The 14,512-nt window shown below is 44.5% G+C and overlaps 1 long non-coding RNA gene across 1 annotated transcript; it reads right to left on the bottom strand.

Annotated features, from left to right (window-relative positions):
• Positions 1–267: 267 nt before the first annotated feature.
• LOC115080674 lies at positions 268–11,365 on the bottom strand. Its single transcript, XR_003853629.1, has 3 exons — positions 11,334–11,365; positions 11,016–11,231; positions 268–302 (listed from the first exon to the last, which is right to left on the bottom strand). It is a non-coding gene; the product is annotated as an uncharacterized LOC115080674 (long non-coding RNA).
• Between the last annotated feature and the right edge of the window lie 3,147 nt (positions 11,366–14,512).

Here is a 14,512-nt window from a genome sequence, read left to right as displayed (position 1 = left end):
TCCCAGAGAAAGAAAAGTTTTCTGATCTGGGGAGTGGACCGAAATGGCCCTCCCCAGACCCGAAAACAAAATGGGGAGAAAAAAAAAAGTTATGCACTCCCCTAATTTGCTCCATAAGATGCACAGACGCTCGGGAACAGAGCCGGTTTAGCACAAATTTATTTTTTTTAACTTTCCCCCTCTGAATCCTAGGTGCGTCTTATGGTCAGGTGCGTCGTATGGAGCGAAAAATACGGTAGTTCTTTTGTAGTAGAATTATTTACCTGAGTCGGATCATAAGGTATGGGGATAAAAATAGGAATCTGTTAAAAATAGAAAAGAGACAGAAAAACTGTTATTTACAATCCAAAGGCAGTAAAAAAAAAAACAAAAAACAACCCATTGCTGTTCATGATATGTCCTAATCTTTCAGTGATCTTAAGAGGGAGAGGTAGGGAAAGAATTTTCTTTATTTTATTGTATTTATATTACACCTTTCAGGCACTTCAAACTGGATTATATTCAGGTACTACAGATATTTTCCTGTCACCAGAGGGCTCACAATCTAACCCCGGGATTCATCAACCTGCTATAAAATATAGCGTAATGATGGCCCGCGGGAAAACAGGGACGAGGGGCGATAGTGGACAGCTGGACGTATTGCGGCGGTGTGGCTCTGCCCACCGCGGTGCTCGGCACTGCACACTATCGCTCCCCATAGCACCATGGGAAAAGGTGGTGTTATTTCCCACGTTGCTGCCGGTGATAATGTGTAAAACATTATCGTCCGCAGCACTGCCGGGGCATAACCCTGCCCAAACCCCACCCATATTCCTGCCCCTTCCCCTGATTTAAATAGCACTGCCGCGATAACAGCACATTGCAAATCAATAAATGACCCTGTTAGTTTGTACCTGAGACAATGGAGAGTGACTTGCCCAAGGTCACAAGGAGTAACAGCAGGATGAAAAGCACTGGAGTAAGAAAATGTTTTTCAAAGACGTGAATTTACGGCGGCTCAATAGCTCTGCATTATATGGGCTAAGTTAAACTGGTCCTGGTTTTACCACCCCCCCCCCCCACACACACACACACACACACGCACTCTCTCTAAGGACCTGCACTCCTGCTTTCCTCGAAAAAATTAAAAGGAGCTACAAATCCATAGAGATGCTGGAGGGTAAACCCCACAACTGACTCAGCCAGTCCCTTGTGACAGGGGGTTATCCAGTCACCTTAAGCGAGTGGCAAAATATGGACATACGCTTTGATTTGGAAAAAAGGGGATTTCCAGCTCTTGATGCTTCAGTCCGGTGGGGTGTGAAAGCACAAAAAGAAAGTGGAGGCTACAGGGCTAGCATGCAAAAAGTAAATCCTGAGAGTTTACTGTCCAGGAATCAGCATTGGGTAATACTGAACTCACGGACCTGGGCCATGGAACGCACCCATGGCTGAAGAAAACAGCAGGAGAATGATCTTTATGAGCCAGCGGCAAATGCTGTAAACCAAGGACTGATTTCAGATTTAAATACTATGTATAATTATGCATTGTCAACATGTCAAAATTTGGCTGGTTGGTCTTTTCTAGCTGGGGGACTTCCCTATTGCAAAACCCTCTCCAGGACCACTATAATAGGAAAACATTACCCATCAAGTGGTTTAAAAAACCAGTACCTTCCATGATATATGTTTAATAAATCCTTGGTACTTAATAGACCACATCACATGTAAATATGATTCCACTTGTATGCACTTGCACAGAGGACTGAAATCTAATCCCCCCAAAAAGGTTTACGTGACTCCCTTTGGGACAGTGCTGGTTACCACCTGCTGCTTTGCACCAGATGAGTTTGAATTGCATTGTATGTCCACACAGCTGTGTAGTTCAACTGATAATTCAGTGCCCATCCTTGTTAATGTGAAGGAATATTCCACTATGTCTGAAGAGGGTGAAATAAAAGAACTAGTGCACTTATGGTAGCCCTTCAGTGTCATAATAAATATATTTCAACTTGAAACTTTTATTAACATTTTTTTTAAATCATGATGTTCAATCATTTTGGCTTTTCATTAAAAAAAAAGAAGTTTCATTTCTTCTGATTTCCAAACCCTGTCAGTCTGGTAAATTTCATATAAACTGATTCAATGAGTTTTGTTGGGCAAAAGTAATACTATAAAATACTGAGGGCCTTATTTACTGAGCTATTTTTTTCCGCCAGAAACGCAGAATGGGAGAAAAGTCTTAGTAAATCAGGGTCTGAATTACAAAATATATACTGGTCAATTTTAAAAGTCTTGTGGATGCCAAAACTGGGAGAATGATGCGTGACTCGGACCCGGGCACACCACGTGGATTTTAAAAGACCTGCGGCCACACATGTATTTCTTGTTACTCACAGAAAAATCTTTTTGCCAAAAAGGGGTGGCGCATGGGTGTGTTCTGGAAAGGGAATGGGCTGGACATGGGCGTGCCAGGTCTGTAGCATGAATAATCCAGCGCATAAGTAGCTCCAGGGTCCAATACTGAGTAACTTTACTTCAGCTATGGATGGTGTGTAAGTCATGTAAAAAAAATAGGCTAGTTAGCAGGGTTTTAAGGGTCGGGGTAATAGGGTAAAATGGAGGCAAATTAGCTAGGGGGTTAAGGAAGTCCTCTCCTTTACTGGGATGAACAGGGAGCGCGACTGGGAAAAAGTCCTATTGCATCACTATGTGTACCTACTAAAATTTCCCCCACTTACGTGCTTGAGATGGCATTCAATATACTACTCTAGTTATACCTAATATTAATGTTTATTACTACCTTCCAAATTTATGCACCTATGTTAACCATTTGTTTCTACCTTATCTTATGTTACCATCTGTTCCATGTAAACGTTTTTTATCTTACAGTTCCATGTAAACCGATACAATGTGCAAATGGTTATCGGTATAAAAAATACCCTTAAAGAAATAAATAAATACAATTAAATTTGCATGTGTCAATATAAAATCATGCAAGCATGCATGTGAGTATAGCTGATTTTATAACACATGTGCATATACGCGTGTATGTTATAAAATCGGCGTGTTGATGTGCGTGTGCCGGCAAATGTGTGCACTGGTGCGGGTCTTAAATTTTTGCTTCTTAGACTTTATACCATTCTACAGAAAAATAGCTTGTAATTTTATGTTAGAATCAAAGGTACAGCCTATTATAGCACTTACCCAAAGCAGGCACTGTTCATATTTCAGAATTTTTAAGTATTTTTTAAACTGCCCTGCTTTGAAGTGAGAAAATGAAAGACATATTTTTGTTTGTTTAAACATGATTGAATTATGAATGCTCTTAAAAGAGATTCACAAATAGACAGGTAAGGTTTGAAACCTTAACAGTTGGGGCTACCACATATAAGTTTCAAACTTGTATTAATTCAATCTTTAGTGCTCAAATTTATGAAGATATTGGGCTTAAAATTTGTATTTTCCATTTGCATAACAAGAAATTTCAGGTGGCAACCCATCATATTTGTACAGCATCAGAAAGGAGGACAGGTTTTAAAAGGATGTGCCCAGGTAAGTAAGCAATTACCTGGATAAGTTCCCTGGACTGAAAATCACCTTCACCTCGGCAGTGGGATGCATGCACACTCATTCACAAAATATTCGGAGACCTACAAGCTGCCTTCATCTAGTTAAAAAATGCTCTACACATGTGGCTGAATTATGATCACAGGCGTTAATGTCTATAGCAACAGTAAGAGCACAGATACTGATAACCCATGCTTACACATATGGTAGTGCTGTGGAGATAGATGGAGTAAAAGTACAAATGTTTAATTTATAAGGGAATAGTATCAAATAATCACTGATTTGACTTATAATGTAGAATTACAGGGAGCTCATTCTGATGCATTGTGTAACAGTATGATGAAAGACCTTGACCATCAGCGACTTTGTTCATAATGACATGGCATCAACATGAATATTGATAAGAACACTACTAAATACCTTGATAACTGTGCTAGACAATGGCTTTATCCTTTCCTGCCCTGTCGTGAAATTTAAAGGAGCAATTAAGGGAAAAGAGTGAAGAAGCCACAACCAATGGTTCTAACTGGAGATTTGGAGTTTCTGGGAAAGCCCTGGTTCTCTGATGAGCTCCCCTCTGACATCATTGGGCTGAGTTGAGCTGCTATAAAAGACCTTTCCACTGCAGTGCACCGCAACCAGCATCCAAAAGCTGTGCCCCTAGATCCAGATTTGTCCAGGTATGATTGCTATTGGGTCCATAGAATCAGTATAGGTGGGGGATCGCCTTCCGATATCGCAGCTGAGCATCAGGCACAGAGGTGGTTATCCAGGGTTTTGTGCTCAACAGGACTTAAGCAGCGTGCCTGCAGCCTGTCTCCGGGGATTGCCTTCCGATATCACAGCTGAGCCTCCAGCTGTTCCATCAGGCACGGAGGTGGTCATCCGGGATCCTGTGCTCAATGGGACTTAAGTGGAGTGCCTGTGGTGCGCCGCCACCAGTGCGCCGAAGCCGCATGCCCCTTCTGATAATTTTCTCCCTTCGAAAGTATGGAGGGAAAAAAAAAGGGGAAGGTTTTTTCAACTCCCCAAACACCACCACCCATAACTGGACCTTTAGATCAGTGGTCCCCAAACCTGTCCTGGAGGGCCACCAGTCAGTCGGGTTTTTGGGATATCCACAATGAATATGCATGAGAGAAAATTTGCATGTTATGGAGGCAGTGCATGCAAATTTTCTCTCAAGCATATTAATTGAGGATATCCCAAAAACCCGACTGGCTGGTGGCCCTCCAGGACAGGTTTGGGGACCACTGCTTTAGATCATCATTTTATAAGAACAGTTGTTCCTAGGGAGAACAATGAAGTGGAAGAAACTGGAATTTAAGGTGAGCTCTCTTTAAGTATGGATGGTAGGACTCCTCCCCCTGCACCTCATTTGGAGACACCTGGGGGTTTAGTGTTATCTGGGACCTCTTCCAATGTAGGTTTAATGGACTTGTTGTCCCAACAGCCTTCTCAAATTGACTGACTAGTATCAACTTCTACTAGTACTCCAATTGCTCAGGGTCATGATTTGGCTATCTTGACTAATACTCATCAGCATCTGGAAAATTAAAATTTTGGATTAAGGGTCCTGATCCCTAAACCAGTTATACAGTCTTTAGAGAATAAGTTACATCTACCAGGTGTTCTGGAAGAACCAGAGAATGTAACTTTAAGAAACATTTGGAGAGTAGTCTCATGGACGGAGGCTGCTATATCCCAAACTGTCTCTCAATTATGTGATTACCCTATAAAAACCTCAAATAAGCTTTTGGACTTGGAACACAGAGTAGCTGCGACAGAGGGGCAAATGGCAATCATTAACCAGACCACTAATAATATACAATCTGTTTTTGCATCAAATATCAAAGATAGTTTATTTCTACACAATAGAGTTGAACAATTTGATAATGTTATGAGAGATAAAAACTTAAGGTTTGTGAATTTTCCGAAAACAAGATTATTGTCATCTATAGACTTGTTTAGGAAATATATAAGTGAAGTTTTACAAATCACTCAAGATAAATTAAGTTATCTAAATGTCACAACCTCCCGGAATTTAAATGTATTCAGGCCCTAAGGGGGGCTTTGATAATTTAGTTTCAAATAATACTCTTGAAGTATCAGAGTTTCTCTGGGAATCTCAGGACATTATATCTAAAAGAACTACCTTATTGGTTACTTTTGTAACAGATATGGATAAGGATTTAATTTTAAACAATATTTTAAAGTTAAATCCATAGAATTTTGAGGCCAAAAGGTTTTTGTTTATCCAGATGTCTCCTGTGAAACACAGCTTCGTAGAAAATGATATCTTTCTTATAAGCAGCATACGATTTCTCTTGGTGCTACTTTTTTCCTTAAATTTCCTTCTAAGTGTTTAGTAACTTACCAAGAGAAATCATATGTGTCCTTGATCCAGCTCATTTGGAGACCTTTTTGAATGATTCAGTGGTTATTACAGATCAAGTTACTTAGCAGGGTATAGTAGTCATTGTATGTAATCTACAGCTGCAATGGTCAATGTTGTATTTTCTTTTTATTACTTTTTTCATTCCCCAAGAAATGGGCTATAATTCTGTTTACATTAATGGTAAATCCTATTAAGATTTATGCCTGTCTATTATATCTACTTTTAATGTTGAGAATATAGCTTTTATTATTTATTCATGTATATGATAAATAACCAATAAAGATATAAATTATAAAAAAAAGAATCAGTATAGGTAAGAAAAGGAAGGGCAGCATGCGTGCCAAATGATTTGGGTTGGCTATCTCCTCCTCTTCCTCTGTCCAACTGACTCTTGAGCAAAATTCCGGATCTTTTGAACATGAAGCTTCCAACTCCATTCTAAATGAGACTCTTGTCTTTTGAATCTTAATGTCTTCTCTGCTGGTGGGAACAATGGGCCTCAGTTTCCATCCGGATCGCACGCGATAAGGGACATTTCGCACGCGATAAGGGACATTTCGCACGCGAAAAGTCCCTTATCGTGTGCGGTACCAAAATGGGGGCGCGAGTCGGCCCCAGAAGAAGAGGAGTCGGGGCATCACCGGGGCCGACTCCGCGAAGACACCGCAGACGATGAAAAGGTAAGGCCCTTTTCGCATCCGAGTTCGCGCCCAATAGGTACACCTTCTATGGTGGCGCTATTGGGTGTGAAACCGGCAGCGATCGCACCGTGACGGTGCAATCGCTGCTGGCTGGCACAGGCCCACCCCCTGTTTCAACCCCCCGCCTCTCATTCCCTAAAGTTTCGCAGACCTGCGATACTTTAGAAAATGAGGCCCATTGTTTGATGCAGGAACTAGGAATGAGATGGTGAGGTTTTGTGCATCTACCCCTTTATCCCTCCATAATGAGGAGTTCCCTGCATCTGAGAGTCTGTTACATGCTATCTCGACAAACTTGGAGGCAATGGGTTAAGCTTTGCCTGAGAATCCTACAGTTATCACACCAGACCTATTTATGATCAGCAATTGTTAATATAGAGAAATCTGTACCTTCCAGGATCGATCCAATGTTAAATTCTTTTATCTTGTCAGGTGAATTAACATTCACAAACAATTAAAGAGCATGGTGGAAAAATTACTGAGAAAATATTCAGCTTTGTATGAATCTAATGTAGCTTTAATGAAATATAATCAATTATTACACCAGAAGTTAGAACATTTGGAAAATTACTCTGGAAGATTCAAAGGTTTCAAGAGCTAGACAACAGGAAAACCCCTGTTTTCTTTAAACTTTTTTTATTATGTTTTTGACTTTTGTTCATGTATATCTCCGTATGAAACGCTCTTCTTATCAATTAATTAAACCATCAGAAATATGACCACTTTACTTAGCTTTGAAATGTTCATCTGGTAACAAAGTCTCGCTTTGAAACTCCCGCTTCAAACCTTCCCGACTTGCAAGAAGTTTCGACACCGAATGTCTTCATCAGGGTTTATCCATCCTCCTTTTTACTCTTTTTCTCTTTTTTCATAAAATCCAAAGCAATATTCTGCCGTTGCCACCTCAGCTTCATAGGTGCTCAAAACGCCTCCATGTAACGCTGCCTCTGACGGCGTTGAACGCACAAGATGGCGCCAGTCCATCCATTGCTTCTACCATGGTGACAGGGGTCGACCAATGGCACCGGTAGCCCCTGTGACATAGTAAGGGCAAAGGCCTATCGGCACCATTTTGAATACCGACAGCCGACAGCCTGAGTGCAGGAGATCACGCCAGGACCCCCGCTGGACCACCAAGGACTTTTGGCAAGTCTTGGGGGATTTGGAGGGTGGGGGTTGTAGTAAAATTAAATTTAAAGGGTTTGGGATGGGTTTTTTTTTCAGAAACGAATACATATGTCACTAATGAATGGATTGGGGTCCCCCGAGAATGGATGCAACGGATTTGGGTCCCGACGAATACGAATACCGAATGGGACAAATCCGTCCCTGCTGCACATCCCTAGGAATTCCTCCTTCAAGACCCTGAGTGGCAGGAGTGGACTTTGTAACTCCCCTATACCAACTGTGAGGGCTGTAGATGCCAATAACATGTGGAGACCTCAGATTTGAAATGATCAAAAGTAACTACTAATGGGTGGATCAGATAAGTAAATGACATAATTCAAACAGTTTCTTAGTACTACAGATTGATCTGCTATTCACAGCCCTTCCTCTATCTGTGCAAGAGTCACTAACAAGGCAAAAAGAAACACTCACCCTCCAGGGCATAGCTAAATGAGGTTCCCAAGTAGAGAGGGGTATCCTTGTATAGACAGGAAAAACCCCTCCAAAGGTGGTAAAAATTGGTAAAACAGTCTAAGCACAGAGAGTTCAATTTTCTCTCTCCTTGGGGTGAAGACTCCAAGTGGAGGTCCTCAGGATTGGTTTTAGTTTGATTTTACTCATAGTTCTCCAGAAGTCCAGAATCCCCTCTCTCTCTCTCTCTCTCTCTCATCCTTGATGGGAAAGAATGCAGACAGGAACATGCAGTTCTCAGATGTTCCTCTCCAAGATAAGAATGGGGTAGCAAAAACTCTTCCTCCCAGATCTTTCAATGAAAAATCTCTTCCCAAAAGTTCAGTCCAATAATCACCACTATTCCCCTTGCAGAGGGGCAGGTCTTCCCTATCCTGTGCCCCCCAGAGTAATGTTTCCCTGTGACCTCTCTTCAGAAAACACCCAGGAGTCTCACAGCTTCTTACAAAGGAAAACTTCAGCAACATCACAAAACAACTGTTATGCGTGCCGCCTGCAGCAGGCCCGCGGTGCGGCCCTCTCTCCTCTTCAGATGGACTCCAGCTGCTGGTTCCTCTTCACTGGTGATGGTGGGGCCGCCAGCTCTGGCCTCGGGTCCCTCTGGGGCCTCCGGCCCTGCCTGTTGCCCAGTGGTTGCCGACCAGGATGTTCCTGCTCGTCGAGCTCTCTTGCATGGCACCATGGAGAGATGCCGCCACCAGTGCCGCGCCCCTTCCTAGGAGCGCACATCAGTGGATTCTTTTGAAAGGACCCGCGGCGGGAACCTGGCTGCAGACCTGGATGCTGACATCAGACTCTTCAGCGATATAAAAGCTCAGGCCTTGCTCCATAGCGTTGCCTTTGCAAGCAGGTCTTCTCCATACTACGAGTACTCCGTTGCTATTCCTTGGATCGTCTCATCGTGTGTTCCTGTCTTCCTTGGTTCCCGTTCTTTCTCCTAATTTCTGTTCGTCTATGTGTTGGATTGACTCCTTGGGACTTGCCTTCGCTACACCTGACCATTCTTCAGCTTCTTTCTAGCCTCGGACCTCCACTATGCTGACTACTCTTCAGCTTCTCTCCAGCCCTGGACCTCTGCTGTGCCTGACTACACTTCAGCTTCTCTCCAGCCCCGGACCTCTGCTACTCCTGACCACTCTTCCACTTCTCTCCAGCCCCGGACCTCTGCATTGCCTGACCACACCTGTCTTTTCCATGCCCTGACCACTGCCTTGCCTGACTACATTTGCCTGCTCCATATCATGACTATTGCTTGGACTGACTATACCTGCCTTCTCCGCGCCCTGACCCTCACTTTGTATGACTATGCTACAGACTCTCCTTTGTCCAGAGTTCTTCATTGCTTGCCACAACATCCATTCACAGCAGGCTCCGAATCCAGCCTGTCAGTGATGCCTCTCCTCACCTATTCTCTGGTTGTGGACTTTCAAGGCTCAGGCCTCCCTTTGCTTGGGTGCCTTCAGTTTCCTATTTTTCTTTTGGCACCTGAGCTCTTGTACCGATCCAGTCCAGGATAGAACTACGCTATCTACCAACTGCTGTATCTGGGCTGTACAGCTACTTACCTCTCGCTAACCTCGAGGCCCACCTAAGTCCTGCCGGCCTCGGCACACAAAGGCTCAGCCCGAGGGGAACAAGGGCTGGTATAGGTGAAGCTGCAGTGGCCTCTAGCTTCAGCCCACTCCACCTGCTGACGGTGGGAACCCGTAGGTCCTCGCCTATGGGTTGCGTCAACCCCACCTCAGCCCAAGGGTCCATCTCCAATGCAACAACAACCCAACATGCAAACTCTACCAGCCAGTGAGTGGAATGGAAGAGCAGCTCCCTGACTTTGCCTAAGGACCCCAGGCAGGGCATGACTGAATCATCAAGTAGGCTAAAAAATCCAATGAAAGAAAACTTCCTGCAACTGCCTCCAAACTCTCAACTCAAACTGCACTGCCTCCAAACCTCTCAGGAGAGAGCTTCGTTAATTTCCTCACCAAAGGGATGGCCACCCCAGGATCCTCAAAGAGAGGGGCTGTACCAAATGGTGCCTCCCCTCAATCTCTACCTTTCTGTCCCTAGCTAAAGGAGTTAAACTAAAGGCACTATTGGTAATTAACCCCAGTGGGTCATTATACTTTCATTTAATGTAGATTTGTAAAATCATTTTCATGTGAATTGTATAAATTAATACATAATAGGATCCATATAAACCAATACTATACAGGTCATTCATTCCATTTGGTCAGTAATATAATTTGTATATAAATCCAAACTCATCTTTTAATTATGATTTCACAGTTCTAGTTGAGTCATCAGTAATTACTAGGGATGTGAATCGGGTGCCCGATCGTTCCCACTTTCGGGATTGTCGGGCCGCGGAAAAAATCGTTTTCCCAAGGATCCCCTTTTTTTTTTTAGTGAAAAAATCGTTTTTTCGGGTTAGTGCGCGCTAACTCATGTTAGCGCGCACTAACAAAAATAGCAAAAAATACAAAAAATAACAAAAATAATGGTTTTTGTTAGTGCGCGCTAACATGAGTTAGTGAACACTAACTCCCATTAGCATGCATTAACCCGAAAAACAATTTTTAACGAAAATTCGGGGGGGGAAAAGGTGATTGTTTCTTTTTTACCTGATATATTAACAAATTTAGAAATATCGGAACGATATATTAATTTGGTAGAAAAATGATTCACTCCCTAGTAATTACATTTTAAGTGGGCAGCAAAGATTTCTGTACCTGTGGTCCTTGTCGGTTGAAGGGATTGACTGGAGTGCCTGGATTCAGTGGGCTCAATGGATTCATTGGATTGACTGGATTCAATGGATTGATTGGATTCAGTGGATTGACTGGATTGACTGGATTGAATGGATTCACTGGATTGAATGGAGTTCACTCGTGGTTGACCGGATACTGTGGATAGTTTGGAAAATGTGGATTTCGTGGATAAAACACCTAAAAATATATGCATAGAGATTTTGATTATTGTCAATACAAATTATGCTTCATATACACTAATTTGCAAAGAATCCTATAAAACAAAATTAAAAACCTTACCTGCTCACTCAAACTTTCTGTAGATATTCCATCTTGATACAAGAAAAAAGTTAGAGATATTTATTACTGTGCATGAATTATGGCTTTAAATGAGAAAATAAATTGGTCATATACAAAACATGCCAGCTCTTAGATGAAGGCCCCTATCATTGAGTTTATACGTTCATCTTTTGGGGTGAAATTTTAAAGAAGTAACTGAAACATGCAAAGCTTTTTTAAAATCAACATCGAAATGAAATGGGATAATGTATAGCAGAACTCCCAATTTAAACTCTGATCAGTAAGGCAGCATACATTTAATAACTGCAGCCTTCAGTACAACAAAATATTGAGGCCAAGAAACATTAATATAGCAAATGAGGCATCTGGTCAATCAGATAACATGAATTAACTTTCCAAAGCATTTTCTTAATGTGAAGACCTGCAAATGGTTGTTGCTAGCTGGGCAGTTAAGTTGGGATAAGATGGTTAATCTTAATCCAACTCAACTGAGGTTGAGGAGGACTGCAAAAATTACTGTACATTCGTATTATATACATAAGCATTCTGATGAAAGCAGTGGCCTAGTCTCTGATAGGGATGTGCAGCAGGGATGGATTCATCCCATTCGGTATTCGTATTCGTCGGGACCCAAATCTGTTGCATCCATTCTTGGGGGACCCCGATCCGTTCATTAGTTACATATGTATTCATTTCCCAAAAAAACCCCATCCCAACCCTTTAAATGTAATTAGCTACAACCTCCCACCCTCCTGACACCCCCAAGACTTGCCAAAAGTCCTTGGTGGTCCAGCGGGGGTCCTGGAGCAATCTCCTGCACTCGGGCTGTCGGCTGCTGGTATTCAAAATGGTGCCGATAGCCTTTGCCCTTACTATGTCACGGGGGCTATCGGTGCCATTGGTTGGCCCCTGTCACATGGTAGGCAATGGACAGCCAGTGCCAAGACTTGCCAAAAGCCCCTGGTGGTCCAGTGGGGGTCCTGGAGCGATCTCCTGCACTCGGGCTGTCGGGCGCCGGCTGTCCATTGCTCCTACCATGTGACAGGGGCCGACCAATGGCACCGGTAGCCCCTGTGACATAGTAAGGGCAAAGGCTATCGACGCCATTTTGAATACCGGCAGCCGACAGCCCGAGTGCAGGAGATCGCTCCAGGACCCCCGCTGGACCACCAAGGACTTTTGGCAAGTCTTGGGGGATCAGGAGGGTGGAGGTTTATTCATTAGTGATACGTTGTATTTGTAGGGGTTCGCCATACATTTCATGACCCCCACGAATACAACAAATATTGCATATACGTTGCGGATTGCCAATACGTTGCAAACAAATGCCCATCCCTAGCCTCTGATATGTGATATCATAATTGGGATAAGGGAGGGGAAAAAGTGTAGATATTTCTGTACAATATGCTAAACTATCAGTGTAACTGGACATAAAAAATGCCAAGAGATACTGTTGGGTAGGGATGTGAATCGGGTGATCGATTGTCTTAACGATCGATTTTGGCTGGGGGGGGGGGAGGGAAATCTGATGTCATGGTTTTTGTTTTTTTAAAATCGTAAAAAATCGTAAATTGGGGGAGGGCTGGAAAACCGGCACCATAAAACCCACCCCAACCCTTTAAAATAAATCCCCCACCCTCCCGAAGCCCCCCAAAATGTTTTAAATTACCTGGGGTCCAGTGGGGGGGTCCCGGCGCGATCTCCCGCTCTCGGGCCACGGCTGCGTTAAAAGAAATGGCGCCGGTGGCCCTTTGCCCTTACCATATGACAGGGCAAAGGTAGCGCCGGCGCCATTTTGGTTCCTGTCACCCGACGTCACGAGTGCAGGAGATCGCTCCCGGACCCCCGCTGGACCCCAAGGGACTTTTGGCCAGCTTGGGGGGGGCCCTCCTGACCCCCACAAGACTTGCCAAAAGTCCAGCGGGAGTCCGGGAGCGACCTCCTGCACGCGGGACGTATTGCCAATATTCAAAATGGCGCCGGCACTACTTTTGCCCTCACTATGTCGACATAGTGAGGGCAAAAGTAGCGCCGACGCCATTTTGAATATTGGCAATAAGGCCCATGTGCAGGTCGCTCCCGGACCCCCGCTGGACTTTTGGCTAGTCTTGTGGGGGTCAGGAGGCCCCCCCAAGCTGGCCAAAAGTCCCTGGGGGTCCAGCGGGGGTCCGGGAGCGATCTCCTGCACTCGTGACGTCGGGTGACAGGAACCAAAATGGCGCCAGCGCTACCTTTGCCCTGTCATATGTTAAGGGCAAAGGGCCACCGGTGCCATTTCTATTAACGCAGCCGTGGCCCGAGAGTGGGAGATCGCGCCGGGACCCCCCCTCCCCCACTGGACCCCAGGTAATTTAAAACATTTTGGGGGGCTTCGGGAGGGTGGGGGAGGGTTTTAGGGTTGTTTTGGTGTCCCAGTTTTCCCGCCCTCCCCCGATTTACGATTGTTTACGTTTTTTACCAACAAAAACCATGACGATCAGATTTCCCTCCCCCCCCCAGCCAAAATCGATCGTTAAGACGATCGATCACACGATTCACATCCCTACAGCCTATATATACAGTCAGTTTGAAGCAGTATACAAATTTAAACTAATAATACAAGAACAAACAAAACTTGTTGTGAATCTGCCCATGGTATGCGAGTAGACTCCCTACCTTCTGCCTCTCTGGACCGCGGCCAGCCACGCTGCTGCCGTCATCATCCCGCGGCAGGCCTAGCCAAGTTGCTCCCGGCTCCCCCGCGGTCCTAGCGCCACTGAAGTTCCCCGCGGCCCAGAGGCCGCGGCTGGCTCCTGCTCGGTGCAAGCAGCCCAGCCGCCCACTCACATGGCTGTAGCCGCTGCTGCCGCACCTGCTCAACTCCAGACGCTGCCGGGGTCCTTAGATGGCAAGGGAGCCGTCTTTGCCATTGCCCACTTCTTCCTGTGTCTTCGCAGCTGGGAGCCGCTCCATCTTGGGCCCTCCATGCTGCAGAGACACCAACAGCCTCTCTGCTTCAGTCGCTGTCTTCTCTTCTGCTTCACCATAGGCACGGGTGCGCACTCCTCATCAATATTGAAAGGGCTAGCGGCGGGAAAAGTCCCGTGGCCCGTGTAAGTGATGTCATCAGTCTGTTCTGCTTCAGCCCTATAAAAGGGCCCTACCTGCCTTCATTCAGGGCCTTCAGATCGAGTCTCACA

The sequence above is a fragment of the Rhinatrema bivittatum genome, chromosome 1 (genome assembly GCF_901001135.1).
Source record: "Rhinatrema bivittatum chromosome 1, aRhiBiv1.1, whole genome shotgun sequence".
Classification (NCBI taxonomy): Eukaryota; Metazoa; Chordata; class Amphibia; order Gymnophiona; family Rhinatrematidae; genus Rhinatrema; species Rhinatrema bivittatum.
This window is presented reverse-complemented; position numbering and strand designations above follow the sequence as displayed.